General features: G+C 47.2%; 3 long non-coding RNA genes across 7 annotated transcripts; 2 read left to right on the top strand and 1 right to left on the bottom strand.

Moving 5' to 3' along the window:
• Positions 1-138: 138 nt before the first annotated feature.
• Positions 139-4,909, bottom strand: LOC114813138. Of its 2 annotated transcripts, none has more exons than XR_003760750.2 (3): positions 4,527-4,909; positions 1,546-1,795; positions 139-328 (listed from the first exon to the last, which is right to left on the bottom strand). It is a non-coding gene; the product is annotated as an uncharacterized LOC114813138 (long non-coding RNA). The 2 variants fall into 2 exon arrangements; XR_003760751.1 differs by lacking the exon at positions 4,527-4,909 and adding an exon at positions 3,040-3,130.
• An 8,424-nt stretch (positions 4,910-13,333) lies between these two features.
• On the top strand, positions 13,334-22,295 carry LOC120638501. Of its 2 annotated transcripts, XR_005660194.1 has the most exons (7): positions 13,334-13,419; positions 14,454-14,515; positions 17,716-17,859; positions 18,948-19,033; positions 19,817-20,019; positions 20,137-20,235; positions 22,260-22,295. It is a non-coding gene; the product is annotated as an uncharacterized LOC120638501 (long non-coding RNA). The 2 variants fall into 2 exon arrangements; XR_005660195.1 differs by lacking the exon at positions 19,817-20,019.
• Positions 22,296-22,335: 40 nt separating this feature from the next.
• LOC120638532 lies at positions 22,336-26,947 on the top strand. Of its 3 annotated transcripts, none has more exons than XR_005660228.1 (3): positions 22,336-22,365; positions 22,539-22,720; positions 26,490-26,947. It is a non-coding gene; the product is annotated as an uncharacterized LOC120638532 (long non-coding RNA). The 3 variants fall into 3 exon arrangements; XR_005660230.1 differs by having other exon boundaries at positions 26,487-26,947; XR_005660229.1 differs by lacking the exon at positions 26,490-26,947 and adding an exon at positions 23,807-26,140.
• Positions 26,948-27,532: the final 585 nt, after the last annotated feature.

Here is a 27,532-nt window from a genome sequence, read left to right as displayed (position 1 = left end):
TACTGAGTTTCAGGTCATCATCGCAAGACTTAGTTCAGGGCTTCCCAAATGCCAGCAATAATAGTAATCACAGTGACAGGTCGCTAAGTGGGGAGGCTGGAAGGCAACGTTCAGGATGTGGCCGCAATCTACACGGCATCAGAGAGAGTGGAGCTTTTATTCGTGCTTGTTGTTGCTGACCCAGAGGATTCCTCTGAGGTGGGGCCAGGTTATTTCCAGACCTCTCCCTAGGCCTTCGATGTGGTGTTAAGAACAGCTACCATCTGCTAGTCGGCTCTTTGTTTGTTTGGAGGTTTATTCCGCTTTAATCAGAGATCACGAGGAGCATCTAGATTAAAATTCATCATTTAAAAGTGGAGTTGGATAAAGAACAGCTGAGCCCTCAAACCCGCATAAGAGGGAGTTTTAAAAAACTGAACCAAATAGTTGCCACTGCCGTGGAGTTGTAGACCGGATCTGTCCCGGTGTTTCTGGGGTTGGCCCGAATCGGCACAGAGCGGGGCGGTCGAGGGCTGATCGATCAATCCAAAGGGGTATATACTGAGCACTTGCTGTGTGCCGAGCACCGCGGTAAGCTCTTGGGAGAGAACCCCACGGCACGGTCGGTCGACACAATCCTCGCTAAGTGACGATATCCCCGTGCCGGCGTGACCGACGCTTTCAGAGTTGTGCTCACCAGTCCCGCCTCCCTGGTCTGGTTTATGGCTTCCCGGGACTCAACGGCGGCCAACTGTCTTAGTAGCGACTCATCCTGAGGTTAACTGGCTCATGGGCGGTGGGAGGGGAGGCTCATCAGGCCTCTCCAGCTTTCCTCGCGACTCCCTTCATCATTCATTCAATAGTATCTATTGAGCGCTTACTATGTGCAGAGCACTGAACTAAGCGCTTGGAATGGACAAATGGGCAACAGATCGGGACGGTCCCTGCCCTTCGACGGGCTTACGGTCTAATAAGACGTCTGCGGTCTAGACGGGCAGACGAGAACAGTAGCAACTCTGCACCAGGCTGAGGCAGCGGCCCGAACACGGTGCGCTTGAGAGGCTGAAAGATGTTTGGCAAACTCATAACTTAGGGAATCGTGCAAGACTCCAAACCCAGTTAAACTGAGGCCCCTTAATCTGGAATCCAGCCCTCTTCAATGGGATATTTAAGGAGTTTGCATGGAAGCAAGAACCCAACTCAGCCTATGTCTAGATGGAGGTGTTCTTGGGGGTCGAGGCGGGGGTGGGGGGGTGGGGGGGGAGGGGGGAGTGTGCTAGCTGCCCATTGCCCTCTTGTGTCCAGGAGGTGCTACTGCATCCTTTCCCATACCCTGAAAGCAAACATGCAGCCAGGGAGGGCAGTTTCCTTCCAAATTCCGCAGCACCACCGGGGTAAGAAATCTGTTCGGCGGTAGTGCCTTAGTACGTTTTTCAAGGCCCGAGGAGACGACTTGACTGCCGTTTTGCTTCCCATGTTGGAAGGACCGACACAGTTTTTATCTTTAAAACACTGGGGAGGGCATTGAAAAGTGGCTCTCCCTCACACTGCCAGGATCAGACTGACCTTACTGTAATGGGGAGAGTAGCTGACACCATCTCGAATGAGGACCTGCTGGAAGACGTCCGATGCCCGTCCGTGTCAGCACACGGGGCCTGGGAAACTCTCTCGGAGCTCAGGATCTCCTGGAGGGCCCCAGTATTACCGGTTGCCCCGTGCTTTCCATACGACAAAACTTTCCGTCCTTTGGACAGCACCATCAGGCTGAGCGAACGTTCCTTTGCGACAGCCGCGGCAGTCAATCAGTCTCTGGTGTCTATAATGATAATAATGAGGGTATTTGTTAAGCGCTTACTATGTGCCGAGCACTGTTCTAAGCACTGGGGTAGATTCAAGGTAATCAGGTTGTCCCACCTGGGGCTCACAGTCTTAATCCCCATTTTCCAGATGAGGTAACTGAGGCACAGAGAAGAATAATAACAACGTTGGTATTTGTTAAGCGCGTACTATGTGCCGAGCACTGTTCTAAGCGCTGGGGTAGACACGGGAATCAGGTTGGCCCACGTGGGGCTCACAGTCTTCATCCCCCTTTTACAGATGAGGGAACTGAGGCACAGAGAAGTGAAGTGACTTGCCCAAAGTGGCAGAGCAGGGATTCGAACCCATGACCTCTGACTCCAAAGCCCGTGCTCTTTCCACTGAGCCACGCTGCGAAGTGAAGCGACTTGCCCCAAGTCACACAGCTGACGAGTGGCGGATGGGGATTAGAACCCGTGACCTCTGACTCCCAAGCCCGTGCTCGTGCCACTGAGCCATGCTGCTTCTCTAAGCGGAACGGAGTCCTGGAACAGGTATAAACAGTCAGCTGCTAAACCCTGATCCTGGCTCTGGAGAGAGCCGGCTATGAAACCTTGGTAGGGATCCTATAGAGGAGATTTCCAATGGTCCTTGAGGGCAGAGTCCAGGTCCGGTATTTCTGTGGTTTATTCCCAAGTGCTCTGCACACTGTGGCTGCTTTGGCACTGCTGGCGGGTAATAAGTGTTGAGGCTGTGGCCTAGAATTTGAGTTGCAAACAGAGAAGCAGTGGCTTAATGGAAAGACCACGGGCCTGGGCGCCGGAGGACCCAGATTCTAATCCTGGTTCCGCCACTTACCTGTTACGTGACCTTGGGCGAGTCACTTCACTTCTCTTTGCTTCAGTTTCATCATCTGTAAAATGGGGATTCGATGCCTGTTTCCCACCCTACTTAGACTCTGAGCCCCTTGTGGGACAGGGACTGTGTCCGAACTGATTACCTTGTACTGCCTCAGTGCTTAGTACGATGATGGGCACATAGTGCTTAGGTAATACTATTTTTATCATCATCATCATCATCATCATCATTATTATTTGTCTTCCTTTCAAGAAGAAAAAAAACATTAACCGCAAATTGCTCTTATTAGGGATTGCACAGCAGTGTGCTGTCAAAGGTTGTTTTTCTGAATGGAAGGCGACAGGGCCCCCGGGGACTCCCGCTCCTTCTGCTCAGAGCAGATTGTGATGGGAATCTTTAGATTACCTTCTTTCTTTTTTACCCTCTGCCTCGTCCTTCCACACTTCCCACTTTTCTCACGCCAGGAATGTGTCGAGCAAAACTGGCAACTCCGAAGTCACTTCCTGATCCCAAGGACAACCGGTGTTACGTAACACAGGAGAAAGGACACTTCTGTGAGCAAAATGCTATCCCGGGCATATTCCTCCCTGTCCCCAGTCCAGCAACCATAGCTTCCGCCATGCTTTACTCTCTGTAACAAAATGTCCCAGTGTTCTTTTTCAAGAAAACTCCTCATTCTTAAAAACACCAACAAACCATGTTTGTGGCCGGGTTTGAATACTTTCAGATCCTTATTACAGTTACAAGCAAAATTATTTTTTTCCTCTTAAAACTCCGAAACTTTCTAGATCGCAGAACATCTTACTTTCCTCTTTCGTTGCGGAACCGGATCCGTAAGCATACAGTGGTCTATTCTGGCCATGTGCCTTCAGACTGGCATTTTGCCACTCAAAATTAAGAAGGTCTCATCTTTTAAAATCTCACCCTGGGTGCCACTTCCTCCTCCCATTCCCCCAGCCCCCTTGTCATTTTGATTTCTCCTCCCTGGGCAGCTTCTCATCTGGAGAAGTGGCCAAAAATGCCCCACAGTCACCAGAGAGGGAGCTGGCGGCCGCCTCAGGTCCAAGATTGGCATTTTTGCATGCCCTGCCCCTCACCCCTCGCCTCCCCACCTAATACCCCTCTTTGGTTTGGCCTGCTTCTGGCTGCTGAGCATCCACACCTCCCGGTCACTCCCACTGCTGCTCTGTGGGAGGGGTGGGAGGAGGGGACGACCACCCAGATATCGGGCTTGCGGGGGTTATTTCTCACAGGCCAGCGAGGCACATCTGGGAGTGGGGTTGGGTTCGGCCCCACAGTTTGAGAATAGAGAAAACCATCGTTGTGTCAACTGTGGAATCTTGTCTTGGCACCCCATTTGGTGAAGTGGGGGTGGATAGAACACCGATGCTGGGGGCCGGGGCACTTAGCTTCTTGCTAAGGATGCTCGAAGCTCCAGGGCCCCCTTTGTCAGAAAGAAGAAGGGGAACGGGCTGCCAAGTAGGGCAGAAGCCAAGCTTCCCACCTGAAAGGCCAACAGCGACAGCTACAGAGTCTTCCTTAGGAGCACACAAAAGAAATCTTGGAATTCAGAGAAGACTGGGGGAGAGAGGTAATTAAGGACTGGGAGAAAGGCAATTATAATTACTGATGGATGAATTGATTAGGAGAAAATAAGAACTGACCCGGACCTTCATCCCAAACTAGAACTAAATGAAAGCCAGCCCTGAAACTTAGGTAAGGCTTGATGTTAATTAATTTCGCACACCGCCGCACTTCCCCCTTCCCTCCACTCAGCCGGGGCGGGAGGGCAAGGCAGAGGCAGAGGTGCTCCCAGAAAGGCTGATCTGGAGGCAGTTCACTCCAAAACTACACATTTCTGGATAAAGAGAATTTTCTGATGATCCATTAACCTGAAATCTTCCTACTCTTCAAGGCTTTCGGGGTCCCCCCGATCCGGGACACGGCGGTGGCTGTTTCCTAGCGGTAGTCCTGCCATCGCGTCACAGCGGTTATGCCTGGGCTTCTCTTCACTGCCCTCTACACATCACAATGGAGTCCGCGTTGCGTTGTGGGGATGGGTGGGGAGCTTGGCAGGAGGTGGAGAAAGCTTGACCTTCCTTCTCTGGTTCTTAGGAAATCCCTGGTGCTCCTCGCAGGCCACGGGTCAGGGGAATCGGGGCCCCAGAGCCTTGCCCAAGCCAAACTCCTGTAGCATTCTACTCCTGTAAAAGAGCAAGGCCTTCTGTGAGAGGTAAACCAACATTTTGGCTCTTCCGGTTGTCTAGGAACCTCTGTGCCCAGTGTATGCTGAACTCAGCACAACTGTTGGAGCCGAGGCTCTGTAAACAGGGACGTGGCATCTGAGCCACAGGCTATGGGGAGGCAAGAGCTGAGTGGAGGGAGCCTGGAAACCAGGATCGTCCCGTAGCGAGCGAGACAGACGGCCTCTCTAGCCAGGGAGGTGTTCGTTCTGTGCCGGCTGTGCAGGGAGGAGGAAGCTTTGAGCAGCAGAATCCCTCGATGGCCCCGGTGTTCGTTTCAAAACAACGGTCCTCGGAAGACGATCGGAACTCTTAAGGTCACACAGAGACCTCATTTCCCTCCCCAGCCCCATTTGAACCCAGCGAGCAACTCGTTCGACAAATCTCCTGATGGTTTAACGGGAGTTGTTTATCGACAAATGTAAAACCTTTTCAAATGTTGTCTTCCAGCAAATTCAACCTATAAATAATGTTGGCTTGCATCTGATCTATTTTGAGCTTCCGCCATTGTGGCTGCTTGTATGTAATTATATGCAATGTATTCAAGTGAGCAAATTCCAAATGGGACTGAACGATCTCTTAGTGTTAACCGAGGTTTTTATTGACTCATTTCCCCGTGTGTTCTTTAAATATTTTATCATTTTCTTTCACTATTGCTTTTTATGCAAATTTTTAAACAATAGTGGTCTTACGCTTCAGTCTTATAAATTAGATCAACATGTTAGCATCCCTATAAATATTGCAAGTAAACACGATTATCCCCGTTAATATAAATTGACCAGCATTTCATTTATGTTCTAAAATTCTATTACTGTCCATTAAATTCTCTGAGAGGAGGGATCTAAATCTACGAGACATTTTTCGTACAAGTGTAACTAGAGAGAACCCGGCAATGCCCGTTCTGCGCTTCATCTCCGGGGTGGAAAAAGTGGGAAGTTTGAAGAAAAATGACTCGCCCCCGACAGTGCGTGCCCGCTGACGGTTAAAGATCTTTTTGAAGGCGACGGGAAAACAGAGGCCGCAGTCGTCCTCGCCCAGAGGATGGACGGTTTAGAGAAGAATGGTGGGGATGCTAATTGGAACATCTATTTCTCCCCTACGGTTGTTCCGGAGTGGATGCATTGCCTCTCATTGCTTTTCTGTAAAGCCACCGTGGTCAATGAGTCCAAGGAAGTTCTTTAAATTCTCTGGAGGGGCTAATGCTCGAATCTGAGCTTTAAAACGAAGCTGTCTGAATCTCCTTCTCTAAAGCCCAGGCCCGGGCAGAGAAACGACCGACTCTTGGGGGTCAGCTCCGGAGTCGGACTGTTTCTTTGGGGACGGGGGGTTCACCGCTGCGTTTGCTTCATCTCCTCCCAGTCGGGGCCGAGGCCTCCGAGAGGTGGCTGATGTCATGGGCGGGGCACGGCCAAAGGGGTCGAGTGCATCTCCGTTTCCATGTTTGTTCTCTCTACCCAATGGATAATTGGGTTTCCGATCATGCTTCTGACCCCATTTGCAGATTGCCTGTGAGAACGGGGAAGGGACAGACCCTGCAGTAAGTAATTAAGTCTGCAGGAAGGGGGCTGCTTACTTTTCATTGCAGCAGATAATCAGAATGCTGTTGCTCAAGTGTAAAATGCAGAAATTAATGATCCTATATAATACAGATTAGAGCTTTCATTTTAAAAACTATCAGTGCAGAAGAACAAAGGTAGAGAGAAAAGCGCCCAATTGGAATTCCAGGCAGGGGACATCTTGCGTGTTCTCAGAGTCGGTCCCGCGAATGGGACATGGGGAGAGCTACGAGGACAGATCCGATCGGATCCCTAAGTGCCGGCTCTTCCCGGGGCCGTCTCGCTGGCTGGCTGGCATTATTCTGCCCGTTTCCCATGCGAAGCCCCACCTCGTTCAACAAAAATGAAGGGTGTCCTTGTAGAAGCAGGGCCGGTGGGAAAGGGATCAGTTCTCCTGGTTGATAACTCCTGCCTCACACCAGCCTCCATTAGAAGAGAAGTGCAACCAGAGAGAATGGCTGGATTAGAAGCCAGAAGCCAGGAATCACCATAGGTCACACCCACTCCTGGCTCAACTGGTGAGGCTTTTGGGGGGACCCAGCTCTACTCCAGCATCAGGGAAGAGTGGGCTTTTGTAGTAGGGCGGCCTTTGTTCTTATCCGTTGAGCCCCTGCTCATGCCATGCTGCTTCCCCAACGGAGACGTGGAGCGTGGGGCTGTTGGCTGCCCCTTCTCCCTTGCACAGAGGAAAGTGTGGGAGTGGAATCAATTCAGTAGATTTGATTGCGGAGTTTAACAACTCCTATTTGTTTGCTAAATTTCTCCAGTGTTGGACTCAAAGAAGCATGCTCCCTTATTTTATCATTATTAATGTACTCCCGCTAAGACCAGCCTACAATCAAACCTGGAACTGAATTGGAAATGCATTAGAAATGATGGTTCTGGAGGGGAAAAAAAATCAGAGGGGGGTGGGGGGAAAGAAAAAAAAAATCACCCACTGCTCTGTAGTTCTGAGACAGACCGGGCTCTTTTTCAAATCTCCAACAGCAGTACAGTGATTTAGTGAAACAAATACTTTTTATTCGTAGGGCAAGATTTTTGGTTGGTTGGTTAACTGAAATTCTTGCACATGTGTGCCGAGGGCTTCTCCCCACTCAAACGCATGCAACCTTAGCCCCAGGAAGCAGGAGAAGGACAGGGAGAAAACTAGCAGAGAGAGCTTCAGGAAGGAGAGGCAGGAGATCTGGGGATTGGGCCCAGCGGATAAGAGGGTAAGTGGGGAGAGACGGGGAGACACCAGCACACAGCACGGAGCTGCTCGCTGACTCTCCTGCCTCCCTTCTCCGGGTCAGGTCTCCGGTCCTCATCCTGACCCTTTACCTCAACACATATTCTCTCCTCGGCCACCCCTCGAAGGGGCCTTTCGATTCATCTGAGAAGCAGCGTGGCCGAGTGGAAAGAATCCAGGCCTCTGGGAGGTAGGAGATCTGGCTTCTAATCCCACCTCCCTCATTTGCCCGTTATATGACCTGGGGCGAGTCAAACTTCTCTGTGCCTCAGTTTCTTCATTTGCAAAATAAGGATCGACTACCTGTTTTCCCTCCTCCTTAGACTGCGGTTGTCCGATCTGATTATCTTGTTAGAACCCCAGCTCTGGCGCAGTGCTTGGAATATAGGAAGCATTTAACGAATACCTTTAGCGGACAGGGATTGTCCCTCTTTATTGCTGCATTGTACTTTCCCAAGTGCTTAGTACAATGCCCTGGACACAGTACGCACTCAATAAATACAACTGAATGAGCGGCGAACCAGTTCTCTGTAACATCAATCAATTGTATTTAGTATGTACTCTGTGCTGGGCGTTCTATTAAGGGGTTGTGAGAGTACAGTAGTGTTGGTAGACACAATTCCTGCCCTTGAGGAAAGTACAGATGAGGGAACTGAAACCCAGAGAAGTTAAGTAACTTGCCCAAAGTCACACAACTGACAAATGGCAGAAGCGGGATTAGAACCCATGACCTCTGACTCCCAAGCCCGGGCTCTTTCCACTAAGCCACGCTGTTTCTCCTTGCTTGGCACCAAGTGGTGCTCAGTAAATGGGGCTGCTGCTGCTGCTACTACTTTGCCTCTCAGTCGCGACCTCAAAATCCCCATCGTTGCGGGCAGGGAATGTGTCAGTTTATTGTACTCTCCCAAGCACTTAGTACAGTGCTTATCACACAGTAAGCACTCAGTAAATACGACTGAATGAATGAGAGGGTGGGTCAGGGATGACCGATTGCACAGCCCCACGGAAGAGGAGGACTCGAACCCAGCTCGAGGAGCCTGGGTGAAATACAGTCCTCCTGGTTCCCTTTGGCTATGGTATTTACTATGTATATTCTGTCGCAACATTGATTGTTAATTATGTGTAATTAATACAATTATGGTATTTATTAAGCTCTTACTACGTGTCAGGCACTTTTCTAAGCGCTAGGATAGATTCAAGATAATTGGGTTGGACCCAGTCCACGTCTCACCATAGCGTTCACAGTCTTTAACCCCTTTTTACAGATCAGGTAATTGTTGCACGGAGAAGAGAAGTTAAGTGACTTGCCCAAATTTACACACAACAGACCAGTAATTAGAACCCACATCCTTCTGACTCCCAGGTCCACGTCCTTTCCACTAGGCCACACTGCCGATCAGTAGGCATGCCACTGGGGCATTTACAGTGTGGCTCAGTGGAAAGAGCCCGGGCTTGGGTGTCAGAGGTCAGGGGTTCGAATCCCTGCTCTGCCACTTGTCAGCTGTGTGACTGTGGGCAAGTCACTTAACTTCTCCGTGCCTCAGTTACCTCATCTGTAAAATGGGGATGAAGACTGTGAGCCCCACGTGGGACAACCTGATTCCCCTGTGTCTACCCCAGCGCTTAGAACAGTGCTCTGCACAGAGTAAGCGCTTAACAAATACCAACATTATTTACAGTTGGGGGCCACAGATTTTCAAGTGGCTCTCAGTAATGTCGCTTCACCTCTGCCTCGCATGGTATTTTAGTTTCAGAGCATCAGGATCTAAAAGTTAGTCTCAGTGGGTTTAGTCTGATTTAAAAAAGGTTTATCTACTGCTGCGCTTACCTCTTTGAGTTAAGTGAAAGCGCTGGACCCATGACCCTAAGAAAGCAGCATGGCTTAGTGGGTAGGACACGGGCCTGGGAGGCAAAAAGACCAGGATTCTAGTCCCAGGACTGTCGCTTGTCTGCCTTGTGACTTTAGGTAAGTCCCTTAACTTCTGTGTGTCTCAGTTACCTCATCTGCAAAATGGGGATTAAGAGTGTGAGCCTCACGTGGGACATGGACTGTGTCCAACCTGATTAGCTTTCATCTACCTCAGTGTTTAGTATGGTGCAGCGTGGCTGAGTGGAAAGAGCCCGGGCTTGGGAGTCAGAGGTCATGGGTTCGAATCCCGGCTCTGCCACTTGTCAGCTGTGTGACTGTGGGCGAGTCACTTAACTTCTCTGTGCCCCAGTTACCTCATCTGTAAAATGGGGATTAACTGTGAGCCTCACGTGGGACAGCCTGATTACCCTATATCTACCCCAGCGCTTAGAACAGTGCTCTGCACATAGTAAGCGCTTAACAAATACCAACATTATTATTATTGTTGTTATAAGCACATAACAAATACCATGGAAAAAAAAAATCACTTCATAGACTTAAGTTCTTCCTCCACAGCCATTATCCTCCTTTGCTTCTTCTTTAAAGTGAGGAAATGTCCCTCCTCTAGTTTGCCCGCAGCCAGTGGTGGGATGTGGTTCAACCACATGACTTTCAGGAGGGTTCCATCCCGTAGGGCTCAAGCTGGGCCCTGGCAGTGCCCCTGGCCTGGAGGAGGCTGCCGGAGGACCAGCCGCCCCGCCATGGGGGTCCTCCATTCTTTTTCCATTGGGTCTTGTTGCTAAGGCAGAGGGCTGATGGGAAAGTGGAGCACATTTAGCTAGATGAAGCCATGTGCCTTCTGCCCTGCCTCGCCTCTTAGCCTTTGGGCTTAGTATAGTGCCTGGCACTTAGAAAGCACTTAATAAATACCATCATTATTATTATTTGGAGAATTAGGGGGCTGCTGTTCTGACAGCATGAACCTTTGCCTGCTGTATTATCATCAGAAACCACTGGTGCCAAGTCGAAACAGGTGAGCGCCACAGCGAGCGAGTTTCCTTCATGTCAGTGTTTTGTGAGACTGTAAACCCTGGTGTTCTGGAAGAATAATAATAATTATGGAACTTGTTAAGCGCACACTACATGTCAAGCAGTGTTCTAAGCACTGGGTTAGATACAAACCGTCCCACGTGGGGCTCTTACTCTTGATCCCCATTTTACAGATGAGGTAAATGAGGTGCAGATAATTGAAGTGATTTGCCCAAGGTCACACAGCAGACATGTGGTGGAGCCAGGATTAGAATCCAGGTCTAGAACCCAGGGAGAATTTGGCGGAGATAAGGAGACTATGGGAAGAACGGTGTTCCCCCCCCGTCCCCAAGCAGTAGGTGAATTTGTTAGGGGGGCTGGTTGTATTGCCTTTGGGGTGATCAGGCTAGAATCCAAATGCAGAACTCTAATTTGAGAGCGACTAAAACTTCTGAATTGTCCTCCCTGCTTCTGTGGAGCTCTGCGGGGTCTGTCTGATGAGCTGGTGAACAGCTGTGAAGTCATTTCATTTTCAGACTTATTTCCTCACTGGTCAACTTCTCTCCACCCGTTTTCTTGCACTTTCAGGCTAGCCCTGTATGACCGCTGAATTTTTGATGCATCGGCTGAATTTATGTTGTAGATAACCAGGCATTGGAGAGCAGTATCTTTAAGGAAGTTCATTTACTTTGGAACTTTCAGAAATAAAACACGAAGATGAAATGAAATGGCTCAAATGGACCCCTGCAGATTTCTAGGATAAGCTGCCACGGTGGTGACCAAAGTTTAGAGCAAAGGTTGTATTTTTCCCCACTAATCAGCCCAACCCCTCCATGTTTCCTTCAACCTCCATCACCTAGTTTTTGCTATTGCCAACACTAAACCAGAGAGCCTCTGGGTGGGCTTCTAGAACCTGCACCCGGCACGGTCTATATCTCCACACTCGATAGGGTAGCACAGTCACCCCCCCAGGGGACGGCAGAAGATGGACAGCTGTCACTCTTGGACTGGCCAGATTCAGTGAAGCACCGAGGTCTAGTGGATAGACTATGGGCCTGGGAGTCAAAAAGACTTGGGTTCTAATCCTGGCTCCGCCACTTGTCTGCTGTGTGACCCTGGGCAAGTCACTTCACTTCTCTGTGCCTTAGTTCCCTCATATATAAAATGGGGATTAAGACTCTGAGTCCCATGTGGGACAGGGACTCTGTCTAACTTGCTTAATTTATACCACCGCAGTGCTTAATATAGTGTTTGACACATAGTAAACTCTTAACATATACTGCAATCATTGTTGTTGTTATTAGAACAGAGAGCTTGGCACTGTGTGAGACCAGACAATTTAATGAGATTCATCCCCCTGGCCCATCCCCCCACCCCCGGGACGGATTCTGGCCCACCTTCCGCTTGAGGTGGCTCCCCCCTTTAGGGGGACATCACTCGGGTGTCGGATTTGCAATCGGCCCTCAGTCTCTGGTCCCCCGCCTCTGCCTCAAGGCAAGAGTGACCGTCTGGTGACCCACCACCTGCCTCTAAAGCACCAGAGCCCTCGGCTCCCGTCATTAGCACAGAGGCCCCAACGATGACAGATAGCATGGGAGACGGCGAAAATCCCACCGAGGGTCCGGTTGGCCTCATTATAGCTGTTCCAAAACCATACATGCCGATCGCCAGGGGAGATATCCACGCACAGTGGGGGTGTGATGTCGACACATGAAACAAAGTCGGTCCTCGTGGGGTTGGAAAGCTAAATGGAAATGGAAAGCTCTATTTCTACTTAGAAAATGGGCCAAATGTCACCTTGTTATCACCCAAGCTTTCTTCTCCCCCTCCAATAAGAGAAAGACCCCGTGGATGAATATTGTCATAGATTATTTCATCATTTGTCAGCGAGGCTTAGAAGATGACAGATCCCACTAGCCTTGTGAGGGACCCCTGGCTGGGCTGATCATTTCCAGTTTGGCCCAGATTCATACTATTGATGCCACCAAGGCATCCCAAAAAAGGCTTAGAAACCTGCAAGGAGCTCTAAGGACAGCACCTAGTAGCCCAACTGGGTGGCATAAGGAAGGCCCGGTCCCGGTAACGATGTTTACAACAAAACACGGATAAGGAGATATCACTGATGCTTGTGCCATGAGAATGACTCACATCTTAAAATCCCACTTGCAGCAGAGCAAGAACTGAATCACCCCCACCTTGCAGGCTTTCCTGGAACTCTCTCCCGAGGCCCACAGTGGGGAAGAGGATGTCTGTCCTACCCAGTGCTTTCCAGCCAGACCCAGGGCTATCGATTTGTTTTTCTTTTTTTCCTCCCCCATCTCTCAGCCAAATGCTGGGACCAGGCTCTTGGAGAGGCGAACGCAGAAGAGGAGAAGAATAAGAATAGGTTCTTGTCCTCGAGAAGCTGGCAATCCAACGAGGAAGACTAGCAAGCATAAATCGATGAAAAGAAAATGATATATATAACCCAGGGACAGAGAATCAATCAATCGATGGTATTTACTGAGCACTTACTATGTTCAGAGCGCAAAGAAGTAAACAGAGAGGCTCCTGGAAATGCTCGGTTCGATGATGGGGAAGGAGGTGGCGGGGGGTGGGGGGGGGGGGGACCCGGAAAAGGAGAGGGACGGTAGCAGCAGGACGGTTGCTGAGATGGACCCAAGTCCCAAGCCCATTTTTGGAACTTTTCCATCTGACTGATGTTTAATAATGTGACCAGTAGGACTTTTATACAAGGTGTTAAATTGCTTATAGTATATTTCTTTCTTCAAACACCCTTTCGACTTCAAGGACTCCTAACGTTACCTGTGGAGGCAGGAAGGAGGGCAGAAGACTGGACCCTGCTGCCCAGATGACAGAACCAAGGCAAAGTGCTGAAAGGTAAGTTGCCGAAACGGTTGGGCTGGCCCCGACAGCCCGCCACCAACCCAGTCCCCGACCAAGATGGTGCGTGGGCCTGCAGAGCTCAGCTGAAAGGGGTTAGGAGCACAGAGCGATTTTACCCTATCAGAACTTCATCCTCCCTCCAGGTGAACTGTGCCGGCAACCCAGGTGCCCCCGAAACTCCCTCAGTTTCACCCCACATGGCAGCAACCGACGGAATCAATCAGTGGCATTTACTGAGCACTCACTGTGTGTAGAGCACTGTACTAAGCACTTGGGCTTGGGCAGCAGCATGGCTTGGTGGAAAGAGCACAGGCTTGGGAGTCAGAGGTCGTGGGTTCTAATCCCGGCTCCGCCACCTGTCCGCTGTGTGACTGTGAGCAAGTCACTTCGCTTCTCTGGGCCTAAGTGACCTCATCTGTAAAATGGGGCTGAAGACTGTGAGCCCCACGTGGGACAACCCGCTGACCCTGTATCTCCCCCAGCGCTTAGAACAGTGCTCGGCACATAGGAAGCGCTTAACAAATACCAACATTTTTTAATCCCGGCTCCGCCACTCGTCTGCTGTGTGATTTTGGGCAGGTCACAACTTCTCTGGGCCTTAGTTGCCTCATCTGTAAAATGGGAATTTTGACTGGGAGCTCCAAGTGGGACAACCTGATTCCCTTGTATCTACCCCAGCGCTTAGAACAGTGCTTGCCACATAGTAAGTGCTTAACAAAAACCATCATTATTATTATGCTACAGCAGAGCTGGTAGATGCACTTCCTGCCCAGAAGGAACAGTCCAGTTTACAGACACAGGTGAAGCCCAAAGTAAAATAAGTTGAATGGCAGCTGCTTCAAGGTGGAATGTTTAAGGGACTTGAGAGGAGAAAATGAGGGCAGAGAAGATGGGAAGAGGGGGATGAAAAAAGGCCAACAGAAAAAACCCCCACGAACTTCCTTAGACCATTCAACCGATGCCAGCTCACTTGTACCCACAGCTAACTAAACTCATGTCACTTTATCAACCCTCGATTCTTTTTGCAGAAAAGACCCATCGAAGAAATATCCTTTCAAACAGACCTCACCGCCCCAGCCACATATTGCGGGTAAGCATAAAGTTTTTCTCAACCATTTCGCCGGTGCTAAAAGAAGCAACGAGAGAACTTTCAAACTGTCCCAAAGACCCTGCCTTCCTTATATAAAAAACAAAAACGGGATAGACCAATCAGAGCCAGTGGCTCAACCAAGCCCCCTGCGTAATAGCCTTTATAGCCTCATAAACCACAGTACCACCCAAGACGTTAACAAGCTGGCATGTTTTGAGCATCAAAGATAGAGAGGAAACTGTGTTTACATGTTTGGCACAAAAACTAATGAGGAAAGTCAATTGGCCCTTTGTCTTGAGGGTCTGAAGCGCTGTGCGCTAATGTTTGGTTTCTTCGTTGGCACTTGTTCAAGTAATCACTCGTGGCCTGACAAAGCAGCACTTGTGTTTTATTAGTGGCCATGCTGAACTCTCCTGCCTGAGCAGTGTTGTCTCTCAATAGAGTGCTGCACCAGAGGGCACACTTATTTGAAAACACTAAATCAGAGCATGATGATCTTTGCCCGACCAACGCGACGGAGAGAACGGGGGGTGTGGTGGGGGGGAGGAGAAAAAGAGGTTTGGAACGGCTGTCCTTTTGTTCAGGAGGGCCGAGAAACATCTTGCGGGTATGCAGATAGACCCCGAGGAAGGAGCGGGGACAGAAAATGGCTGGGAAAAAATCCCTCCCCCAACCCACCCCCCTGCCGGGGGGTCATCTCTCCGGAGCCCGCCCCAGAGCCTACCCAGACCGTCCACCAGGGAACGGGCACACCCAGAGTCAACTCGGATGCCCCCTGGTGAGGTCGGGGGAGGGCCCGGGTGGTCGTGCCGGGATTGCAACCCTAAATCCCTTCCCCGTGTGCCCGTCACCACCTGAGTGGAGCCATGGGAGAATCTTTACGGGGCTCGAATCTGGTTTCTGTCTAGCTCAGGAGAGGCCCAAGAGGAGGAGGCTGTGATTCGACGCTCACTTAGTACCTCAGCTCCCGGCGAGACCAGAGGGAGAAACGGGCTGCCGCCAGGAAGTCCCTGTAAATTGTTCATTTTTAAGGAATGGGAGATGAGGAGGCGAAAGAGAAAAAAAGCACTGGGCACTGCGGACATTAAGCATGACAACGCTGCCAGGGATAGCCTCGTGTTCGCAAACAGTGGCTGGGACGGTGGGTCCCACAATGGCCTTTTCAGCCACACAAGCCCTCATAGGTGAACTTCATCATTGGTGGTGGCTTCTTTGGAAGACGCTTTCTATTTATCTGTAGCTCTACAGCCTCCCGCTCAGCCCAGGCCTTCTGGGACTCTCTAGTCGAGTTCCCGAGCCGGGATGGGACGGCAAGACAGGCGGGAAAGAGGAATTCTATTCCAGGGGAGTTACCAGAACCATTTCCCACCACAAAAGGAAGACGTCTGGGGAAGTCACTATAACTTCAAATTGCATTCTGTCACGGCCTTATGACAATCCCCAACACCAGGAAGACGTGGGTATTCCTGGAGAGGGTGGTCTGCCAGGGTTACTCTCAGGGAAGAGGAAGTGAGGGAGCCAGACAATTCACATTTTTCCCGAGCAACCCGAAGATCCACGTGAGTTTGGAATTTGCAAAATACAGTTTGGTGAAATGAACCAATACAGTGTAGGTAGTGAGGAGAGACAGATGGGAGGGGAAAAGATTCAGTGACATTTAGAGGTTTTCTTCCAGATAACAAGGAATCTGGCCACTAATATTATACTGTCTGGTTTTTTTTGACACCTCTAAAAGTTTAGCCTTTACCTTTCTGACTCCTGTCTCTCTTTTCCTTATAAGGTAAGAAGAGATGCATTAATATTACCTACAGATAAAGTCATTTGGAATCCTAGCATTTACTGATTTCACATGGTGCACATTGATTGGAAACCCAAACCGGCCTTCATTCCACCACTGGGACAACCAACCGCCCATAGCTCGAACAAGACGTACTACAGTAGGGTTTGCCCCAAGAGGTGGCAAAGATCCCACCCTGAATTTCCAGTAGGTCTGGGTGAAGAGTGGTGACCATCACTATAATTTGTGTGCCCCCCAAAAATCCCAAATATTTTAAATTAGAACAACTGTTCTAATGACTCTAAATCGATACTATTATAGAAAAGATGAAGGGAAATGTGCTCGTTAAGCACTGGCCAGAGACTCGTTGTGCAGGGGCAGCTGGTTCAGCGTGAAGTGAACACAGTGGATTCTACTTTTGGAGTCATTTGTTATCAACGCTAGTGTGTGCTGCTGGACGCAGACCCCCTGATACTTCCCCAGAGGTGCAAAAACGCTGGCACCTTTGAGCCTGGTCGAGGGGAGAATTAATTACATCATGGTGGTGGATGGGAACTACTCTCCTTTCCCCAGCCCCCACAATCTGGCATCATCATTTAGGGAGGAAGGGAACAATTCCACCAGTGCTTCTGAGAATTCCCGAAATTTCTTTACATCTTCCTCCCCGACAATTGTGTAGGAAAAGAGGGCTGCAGACATCGGTGTGGAAGTAAACATATTCCTATGATCATCTCTTAGGATTTCGTGTTCAGTGGGATCTTTCTCATGCCAAATTCACGAACCATTTCTGACTTTCGTTCATAGGCTGAATCTTTCGCAACTCCCCAAAACAAATTTATTTATTTTTTGACAGGTTCAGTGGCAGAAAATATGTCAGTAATCAACCCTCCCTCTAAGCCCATCTAACTTTTGAAATCATTTAGAAACCGAGCCAAGTTCTCCCTGTCCTTGTCAAATCATATTTACCAGAGGGTTCGGCCGCCTGATCTGTATGAAGGAGCCTAGACCAGTTAAACAAGAATGATGAAGAATCATGTGAACGGAAACAGATCGGACGGTGAAGTACGGCAGGCCAAAAAGGAGCCGCATACCCTCTCGTGAGAGGATAACTGCACCTTTACTGTTCTGTTTATGAAGCGCCTGGCTTTTTTGTTTATGGACTCCCCAGGTATTGTTGAGGCTGCTCTGTCAAAACGTTTTGCTCGTAACCAGTGCTCCGGGCTCCTAAAACTTGGGAGAGTGACCCACCCAGCTTAGGGTGGGTTTAATTCAGAGAATGGGGCTCTGCATTGAGTTCCAGGGCTCGACTGTCTGATTAGAAAGGAAGCGTTTCAGCCGGTTGTCGCTGAGCGGGGAACTTGCAGGAACTTTGCCTCCTGTTTTTCTCACAGAGGCAGGCTGAATGATCGTGTTTTTCTCACAGGGGCAGGCTGTGATCGTCAGTCACAGCGCTCGAATCAATATCTTGGGTCTTTATCATATTTGCAAGAGAACAAAACACGGTCAGAGTCAGCTTTCGATCGGAGCAAATATATTGATCAGGACTGGCAGCGCCAATGCCAACAGAGTGAGTGGGTGATTTTGTTTGCTATCTTTATTTTGAAATAGGGGTTGAGCTGCTATGTGCATCTCAGAAGCGATATGTTTTCCCTCTGATGATACTGATGATATTAGTTTGTTTTTCCTGGTGACCAAATTTGATGATCTAGAAAGAGTTTACGCAATCAAGTTTTACAAGACTTATTAGTTTGAACCTTAAATTCAGTAATGCTGTACCTTAAGGTCAACCATGAGCACTTTAAAAATATTTGGGGAAAAGCAAGCTATATAACCCACGTGAAAGACTTTAAATCCTAAAAAAATTATAACTTTCTATTTCGGCTGCAAAATTCAGTCCTACTTGATTTTGTTCAGACTTGATTAGTAATCACTGTACATTTTCATCAAAAAGTTCTAGGAAAGCAAACTCACCAAGAAGACTTTTTTTGCTTTGAGAAAATGTACTCGTAAAAATTGTCCAATACCATATGACTTGTGCACTATAGTAATTCAGTTGAGTCAATCTCGATCCACTATTGCAGTGTCCTCTCTTGAATACCAATAGCCCAATAAGGTGAATCTGAGAACATATATACAAATGTTTTAATAATTATTCTTCTTCCTTATTGTTCTGCTCTCGGATATAGTCAAATGGCTGTAGAAACTATTATTAGCTGGGTGTCCCTTCCACCCTTGTAGAACTGAAATACTGTTGCTTACTTTTAACCCAACTAGACCTCTGTTGAATTGCTAGTATTCTACTACGTAAAATTTAGAAATGGTCACCAGATTTCTTCATTCAATTTGAAGTGTATATAAATAGCAAATAATCAATATCTTTTATTTGGTAAAACCGGAGAAACGAAAGAGACATTCCTAATGTTAGCATCCCTTTAATGAATCTCCCCCTTCCCCAAGTCATTAGAATTATTTTTTTATTGTGATAACAAAATTGAAGTTAAAGATTAGATTAGTTTCCTTCTTTATGGCATCTATTTTCCTAAGTTGTGCTGCGCTAAAATGTTGAAGGACCAGACAAGCTCACAACATTTTTTGGGAGGGGTTGGGGGGAGTTAGAATGTAATAAATTATAACGCAGTTTCATGTTTTTCTTAGGTGATCTTTCATACTGACATGAGGTACAGAATGTAATAGACTACCTTCCTGCCTCACATGTTCTGTAACCTCAGAATTGGCTGAAGGTGGGTGTTCCATTATTAGGATGTATGACTAGACAATTGCTAGGTTAACCTGACTCCGGCAAGAGGAAAAAAAATGAAAATGTGTGTATCTTGGCCTTATTTAGCTGAATGAGTACAAAATATATATATGAGATCCTGAAGTAACTAAATACAGCTAGTCGTTTTTTTTACTGCCCGGGCCTTTTAAAACATTTTTTTTCCTCTGAGTTCATAAAAAACTACTTCTGAACATTGTTCAAGAACCTCTTTATTCCTCTAGCAGAAAACTGTCCCATTTTCTGACACTTTTACACAGCATCATGGCCTGAAAATTGTTAGCAACTCTGGGTCATAGTTTTGTGACCTTTGTAATTATGTTGAGACCCAGATAAGGTTAAACCAGGCTTTGTCCAAATTGTCTTGGAAGTAAACAATATGGTGCTTCCAGGAAAATTCTCCACATTAACTGAGTCACGTTTTAGAACCATACGGCGACCTCGATCCATTAGGGCATATTTCCTTCCGTGTCAATGGTAATAGTGGCTATGGATCCGGAGCATTTGTGAGTTTCACAGATCCTCTTGGCATTCAGCATTGAAAGGACAATTATACTCAGCCTATTTCCTAGGGCCTGGAAGCCTATATTGCAGTTAGCTCTATTGTGCTATGATGACCTTTTATGACGGGCTAAAACGGGGCTTTGAGAAAACTGTAAGGCCCACCCCGAGAAATCCAGTTGAATATTTGGTTCTTCACCCCATGTAAATAAGCTAACATTTGTTCCCTCATTCTGCCCCTTTCCAGGGTTCCACTGAACTGGAAGATCATGCATCTGGTTCAAAGCACCCAGCCAGGCTGCTGCAGAGAAAATCTGGGTCCAGCAAGTTCGATTAAGCTGGCTAATTTTCAGTCAAACAAGCTAATTTCCAGACAGATTCTTCTGATGTTTTCCCTCTGTTTGTAATTTGCATCATTAAATAGCTCGGGGTTTCAAAGCAGCCACACTAGTAAGGTCACAGGGCTTTATGTTAAATAGCAACAATCCCAGTTTTTTAAAGAAGAAACAGAGCGAGCAGCTGATCCTGCTGTAGTGTCATTTTTTTCGTTCTTTTTTTTCTTTGCAGGGAGAGGGCTAGCGTGTCTTATGGGATCAGAGACATTTTACTGGGGTGAGAAGAACAGCTTGTCCGTCTGTGCTTCTAAAACACCACACAGGTTCACAGGTATCCTTGATTATCAAGAAAACTATCATCTCCCCTTTTTAAAAAATAGTCTCTCTCTCTCTCTCCCTCGATCCCTCTCCCTCCCCCACCCTCCACCTCCTCAAAAACAGGGCATCTCTGTAACATGAAACCTTCATTTGAGTGGTACAAAATCCCAAAGTCTTAGAGGAATAATGAAAGCTCCCTCAGCCATGGAAAAAAAATGGGTAAACAAGTAGTGCAGTATCAGCAGTAAGCCCCTTGCCTTCTGGACCTCACAAGTACGATTGGTAGAGTAGGGCAGCCCAGTGGCTTACCAGAAATTCCTTCAGAACACCCTGGGTTATTCAGTAATACTACTCCCTCTTACTTAGACATTGAGCCCCGTGTGGGACAGGGACTGTGTCTCACCGGATTAACTTGTATCTATCCTAGCACTTAAAACAGTATTTAACACATAGTAAGCACTTAAATACCACAGATGTTATAATTATTACTACTATTTCCCATCAAGGTAGATATAAGGGGTAAAATGGACTCCTCTTGCGCCTTCTCAGTCCTCACCACTAAAATTTATTCTCTCCTCTTTGTCCCTCTGGTCCTCTCATTCCCCATCGCCACCCCCACCCACAAAAGTTATGCTGCTTCTGGCATTGGAAATCTTTTATCCTGTAAAACCAAGATGGCCTGATACAGATATTTTTATGCTATTTGTTAAGGCCTTACTGTGTCCTGGGCACTATACTAAATGCTGGAGAAGATACAAGCTAATCAGGTTGAATACAGTCCCTGTCCCACATGGGGCTCACAGTAGCAATCCCTATTTTACAGATGAGATCACTGAGGCACAGAGAAGTTAACTGGCTTGCCCAGAGTTACACAGCAGACCGGCATCAGAGCTGGGATGAGAACCCAGGTCTTTCTGACTCCCAGCCCCAAGCTCTATCCACTAGGCCATCCTGCTTCTAACAAATACATTTCAGGTATATACCAGTAACTTAAGCCGGCTTTAATACTGTGATACCCAGCCTGGGTGGATCACCACCATCAGTGGGTGGGAGCGAGGGCCGGCAATGGGTTTTCATTTATTTCCCAAGGTACTCAGAAATTCCACCAATGCTGGTTTCTGCATCGCACAATCCAGGTAAAGGATCCATGCAGGCTGTCCTAGGGCGGTCTCTTTCCTAGTATTGTAGGTCTGAACTGAAACCTAGGTGGCATGTGCTCACAGGTACACACTATCCTGAAAATGGAGGCAGTAAGAGGTTAGGAAGCAAACCATTCGGTGAAGGGAAAAGAACGTATTTGTTGTGGGGTCCCTATTCATGTTGCCTCTGGAAAGGATTGCCTGCTTTTTTTTTCCTCTGTCCTCTGGTTTGAGGACAATAATAATAAACCTCAGGTTTCTCTGGCACACAGGGACTGCTTTTTGTAATCAATTGGTGGTACTTATTGAATGCTTCCTATGTGCAGAGCACTGTACCAAGCACTTGGGAGGATAAAACAGAATTAGCAGACCCAATCCCTGCCCATAATGGTATTTAAGAGCTTCGTATGTGCCAGGTACTCTACTAACCTCTGGGGTGGATACAAGATAATTGAGTTGGACATAGTCCCTGTCCCTCATGGGAAGCAGCTTGACTTAGTGGAAAGAGCACAGGCTTGGGAATCCGAGGTTGTGGGTTCTAATCCCAGCTCCTCCACTTGTCAGCTGTGTGACTTTGGGCTTCGGTTAACTTCTCTGTGCCTCAGTTACCTCATCTGTAAAATGGGGATTACTGTGAGCCTCACGTGGGACAACCTGATAATCTTGTATCTATCCTAGCGCTTAGAACAGTGCTTGGCAGATAGTAAGCGCTTAACAGGTACCATCATTATTATTATTAGGCTCTAATAACTGCCTAATTATTAATAATAATAATAATTGATCACAGAGCCAAACAAGAACAGAACATCAACTACTTTTAGGAACTGAATGCAGTATACAGAATATTCTGAAATAATAACTGAAGAATCATGTTTTAACTAAAACCCTTTCCTTTCAGGAAATAGTGGTAATTGACCAATCAATCAATTGGTGGCATTTATTGAGCCTTACTGTGTGCAGAGCATTGTACTGCGCTCTTTGGAGAGTACAATACAACAGAATCGGTATGTGCAATCCCTACCCACAAGACGCTTACGATCTACAATTGTGGAATGAAATGATTACAATCTTGGATGCCCTGCTCATACTATCTATGTTTTGTTGGGTTTTTTTAAGAATTGAGGGGGTCATGAAAACCCTTTGATTTCATTTTATTCTTTACCTTTTTTTTTTCCAGATCAGGGCTATCCTTTGGACCAATTTAAAGTCAAAAGAGAATCTGTCTCTGAAAAATACATTGCTGTTTGGGAAAAGCTGGTTTTGAAGAAGACAGCCTGCGTTTTACCTGCCCATGATGACAGTGAGATTCTGTCATAGCAGAGGACCTAAGGACTGGCTGAGTACAATGACTCCCGCAAGGTAGGGATCGCGCACAAACATAGGTCCCCAAGCCTGCTTATGGGCAGTCATGCGGCACGATTCCAAGATGGAGGGAAAAGTTTGAATCGGGGAGAAGAGTGAGCTTCCCTTGGCCAGTCGCCAACCCCAGGGCCGTCTGAGAAAGGGCCCGCTACCGTAAGCGATGCCCCGTGATGGATGCAAAGTCGCCATGTTTCTTTTAGAAGGCGCCTGGGGGTTTTAAAGAGGGAAATGATCTCTGCGTAACGTCCAGCTGCCGGACTTCTCAGGTGAGCCCCTCTCCGGGGCCAGCTATCAAGCTGCTCCTGAGTGAAGATTTTTCTCCCAGGCACTAGTATGAAAGTGTCGGGCCTCAGCTGCCTCGAGAGAACCAGAGCCAGCATTCGTGGCCATTCGTTTTGATGGAGCCGGGCTGCTGCAGCCTGCACCTCTGTCGTCACCGCCAGTGATGAAAGGCAGAACAAACAAGCCCAAAGCTGCATTAAACAGATCATGACTCACTGGTGGAGGGGCCGTCACCACCGGGCTACTGGAGATGCTTTGTTTTTTGGTTTTTTTTTTCCTTCCTGCGGTTCGGCTAGGGAGAATTATCGGGGCTTTGAATTTCGCTCGGGCCAACTTGTTAGCCTTGAAAAAGCAATCTTTCTGGCCCCCAGCTCTATCTGGCTGCACAGAATTTTCAAAGCAGTACAGTGTTGTAAAAAATGCCCTTTTAATCAGATTACCCCTGGCGAACGTCCCAAACTCAGGCTGAAGTGCAGTGCTTGGGGTTTCTCAACGGCTTACGCACTAAGCCTGCACCATGGAAATAATCTACTTTTAAAACCCAGGAAACAAATCGACTGCACTAAGGACATAAGTCGCTGTCATTAGGGAGTGATTAGACTAAACATTTTCATACACTCCGGTAGCCCGGTCTCATACCGAACCTCACAGGGATTTGTGGGAAAATGGCACCTCAGGTGAGGGGTTCAGCCGTGCCCAAAATGGGGTTAATACATTCAGAGGCACTTCTGCGGAATCAGAGAAAGAAATAAAAAAAATAAATATTTTCTTTCACCTTTAACCTGCTGAAACTAAAATCAGGATTCCCAAAACCAGGAAGATGAGGCATTTGAGCACAAGGTACAGTGTGTTTTTTCTTTCTTGGCCTGTTTTACCCTCAACTAGAAAATCTTATCAACTACTATTTAATTCCTCCTACTTTATGCAAGCACAGCCCTTGAGATGCATAATTTATGTGGGACACTCAGTCGGCTTTAAACACCGACAGGTATCATTATTATATTGTAATTTGGCATCATCACTCCATGCCTGACGCCTTTCTTGGAGAACTCATAGTGTCAGGGGAGCAGGAAGGGAGTTTTCGGCAAGGTCCCAGACACCTACCATCTCTTCCTCTCGCTCCACAACTCCTCTCGTTGCCTCTGCCGGCCTTGGGCCCTCTCGGCCCTCATGCCTCGGGATTGATTCGGCACTCTCTGACACCAGGCAGCCCTAAACCAAGAAAGGACCCCTCTTTGTTGCTTGTTTTCTAGCTCCTCAGAGTCACTTTTGCGGGTATTTTATTTTGGCGGGATGATCAGGTACGCAGTCACAAATCAAAGACCAATTTTTTTCCTGGCTTTTTTTTTTGAAATTAGAAGCTGTGTCTGTCATCTTCATCAAGGGCGGGTTTACTGGCGGGAGGTCTGACAGAAAGGAGGGGCTACCGGGATACTGGACTGGTCTAAAGCTCCAAACTGGTCCACGGCTGATCCGTATTTTGGACGATCTGCTGATCGTTGTTTCATTTCTAATTTATGAAACATTTCATTAATCCTCAATCTGTCAGCTCCGCTTGATAATACTGCAGCCTGGCAGTCACAGGATTAATATTTATTAAATACCTTCCACTGTATAAGGCAAGGAAATGCTTGGCTCATCTCCGCAGCACAATCTCTCGCTCCTTAACCGGCTACGGCATTTTCCCTTTTCATTTTTGGAAAAGTAAACAAACAAACAAAGGAATTCAGAAATCAGACGGCCAGACATCTATCTCTAGGCAGAACCATCAGGATGCAGACCTGAGGAGGATTGCCATTCCTAGTAAGAAAGGTATCCCCTGCTCCCCCCAGCCCCCACTCTGAAGCATCTGTTTTTGTGCTCTTCTTCCTCATCTTCTCCCCCACCTTTTCAGCTTTATAAATAATTCATAGGCTGATAAATATGCAATTTCAAAAAGTGCAGACATGGCAGCACTGCATAAAAAAAAAAAAAGACGCTTGTGCTTCTCACACAGAAGTCCTGAGCCGCACTTAACGGATGACAAATTTTCCAGTATTCAAAGGCTGTATTATATATATGATAGGAGTGTGACTGTATTTCTGGTCTGATACCTTGCTAGACATGTTGTGAATTGTCTGAGGAAGGTTGTAACACACAGCACATAAACATTTTGTTCAAAAATGAAGTTAGCTGTGTTTAAAGTTGGGCTTGCCCTAAGCTTTTTTGCCTGGCAATTCTTGAAATTTTTGAACAAACAATTTAGAGAGATTTCCACATTTGCTCCGTGAGGCCCCGAGTTCAGAGAGGGGCAGGTATTGCGTGTCCCGTAATTCTCTGGTGATAACACCATAAAGGTCTCAATCTTTGAAGGATTCCCTTAAGCAACAGCCATTTATTTGACATCCCGGGAACATCCTTCAGCGTCCGATTTAACTAGATCAACAGCAAGCTGTTCGGTCTGCTCTTTCACACAGGTAGCCACCCCCGCAACAAACAGCATATGTGTAGACATCCATATATAAATATAGATATATATATGGCAAAGCAGCATTCCTCCATTTTGTGACCTAATTGCTTGATTACCAGACTGAAACAAAATGGAGGAAAGACTTTTTAAGCAGCTCAGGGGCTGACATGACAGAAGAGAAAAATTATTGGAGAAAAATGGTGCTTAAAGAACATTAGGCATATAATCACATCAATATTAAATGGAATGTAATAAATATAGATTGCACGTGTATTTATATAGTGTATAAGGAGATAACCGAGCTTGTGCACGGAACACATGGGCAGCCAGCTAGACTAGCTCGGCGCTAGAGTCAAATACTGAAAATTTTGCAAAAGGATTTTGGATTTGGGTCCATCCAATGTAGCCTTTTAGGTGAGCACCTAAATTGGAAACACCCCGGGTAAGAAATAGACCGCAGCATTTAATTTGGGTGGACTACTTGGGAGCCTGTATTTACTGTACAATAATTTCAAATTTAATTAAGTCACACTCCTGATGCCAGTCGCTGCGACACAGTAAAGGTGATTAATTGCACACTTAAATGAAATATAAACAGCCTTAAAAGGAACATCAACTGCACACCCTGCAAAGAGCAGCCACTCTGATGGAGTCAGGCTGGGCGGGGTGGGGGGGAGGGAAAGGGATGGAAGGGGAGAACCTACCTGCATCTTTCTCAGGTGCCTGCCAGGGTTGCAAAATGGGCCCTGCATCTCAGTGTGATCATCCTACCCAAAACATATAACCTTTTACGGGTCATTATTTTCCCCAGACAAGTTTCCATTCCACCCGCCCCCGCCTCCCGGTCCTTTTGACATGATTTGTTATCTTATAGAAGAGTTTTCACACAATTTGCATTGTCATCATATGGATTGGCTACCGGGTCCACAAACAGGAGTTGACACACTGTAATAGTGGGACTGTGCTGTCACACAACAAGGCAGCTGGACTGTTCTGTATTCCACTTTGCTTCCATTGTATTTCGATTCGCAGCAGCAGCGGGACAAAGGCCCTGACAGAGCTAACCATGGATTGTCACCTTGATTTGTCCAAGCTCACAGATATGCAGAAATGAATTATATTCTCCTGCCTACGAACCCAACACAGAAAGGAACAAATATGCTTGGACACAGCATTCCCCAAACCCTACCCTCTGAGCAGCATCGGGCTTCTTCTTCAGAGATGCTACATGCTGTCTTTCTCAACAGAGGGGGGGAAACGCAAGACAGAACCCTCAGATTAGTAAAGACACCAGAAGACTCTGCTCCAATAATGTATTCCAGACATTTAGAAACAAAAATCTCTCTGATTGAGGGATATGCAATTTGTATTCTGCTTAGCTTTTATTTTTGATGAATGTGATCACAATGCTTCAAAATGCAAAATTATATCCTATTTTGACAAGAAATGTGCTATGTGAAACCTCGTAAATAAAGCTGTTGTTTGCCAGAAAATTCCATTGAACATTACTTTTCTCCTAAAAAGGCTCAAAACGAATGGCTTCCCTCCGTGTCTACCATAACACGCTTACACTTGAAACATAAAGCATGTCCTACTTTAAATTTACCAAGTGGAAAGGCTCGAAGAGCCAAAGCTCCCCAAATACTTGGCTGCTAATGAGGAGATTCACCAGAAGATGCTTGCCTGATGCTAGTGGCTTAATTTACTGTTTTACTGGCAAGGTGTTTTGAGAGTCTTGAGGCGCATGCAGTTTTTAATAATCACACATGCTTAAACGAAGCGGACATGTCTGGAAGTTTCCTCATGCAAAGCTGCGCTATAACAGGTAAAGAGGAAAAATAACATTGCTTTGCCATCTTACTGGGAGGAAAGAATGAGAGAGAGACAGAGACAGAGACAGCGCTTCCTCTTGCCAGCAGCATACAGGAAGAATAGATGGAAGGAGGGTAAACATTTCCAAATGCCTTTTTAATTTTTACAATCAAAACAAATGGGGGAGCCCTACAAACTACTTCTTAGAAGCCATCCAAATGCAGGTGGCTTCTCTGAGTGGCACAATCAAATCCCAATATGTATTT

Source organism: Ornithorhynchus anatinus, chromosome 7, assembly GCF_004115215.2.
Source record: "Ornithorhynchus anatinus isolate Pmale09 chromosome 7, mOrnAna1.pri.v4, whole genome shotgun sequence".
Taxonomy (NCBI): Eukaryota; Metazoa; Chordata; class Mammalia; order Monotremata; family Ornithorhynchidae; genus Ornithorhynchus; species Ornithorhynchus anatinus.
The sequence above is the reverse complement of the archived record's forward strand: the minus strand, read 5'-3'. Positions and strand labels throughout refer to the sequence as shown.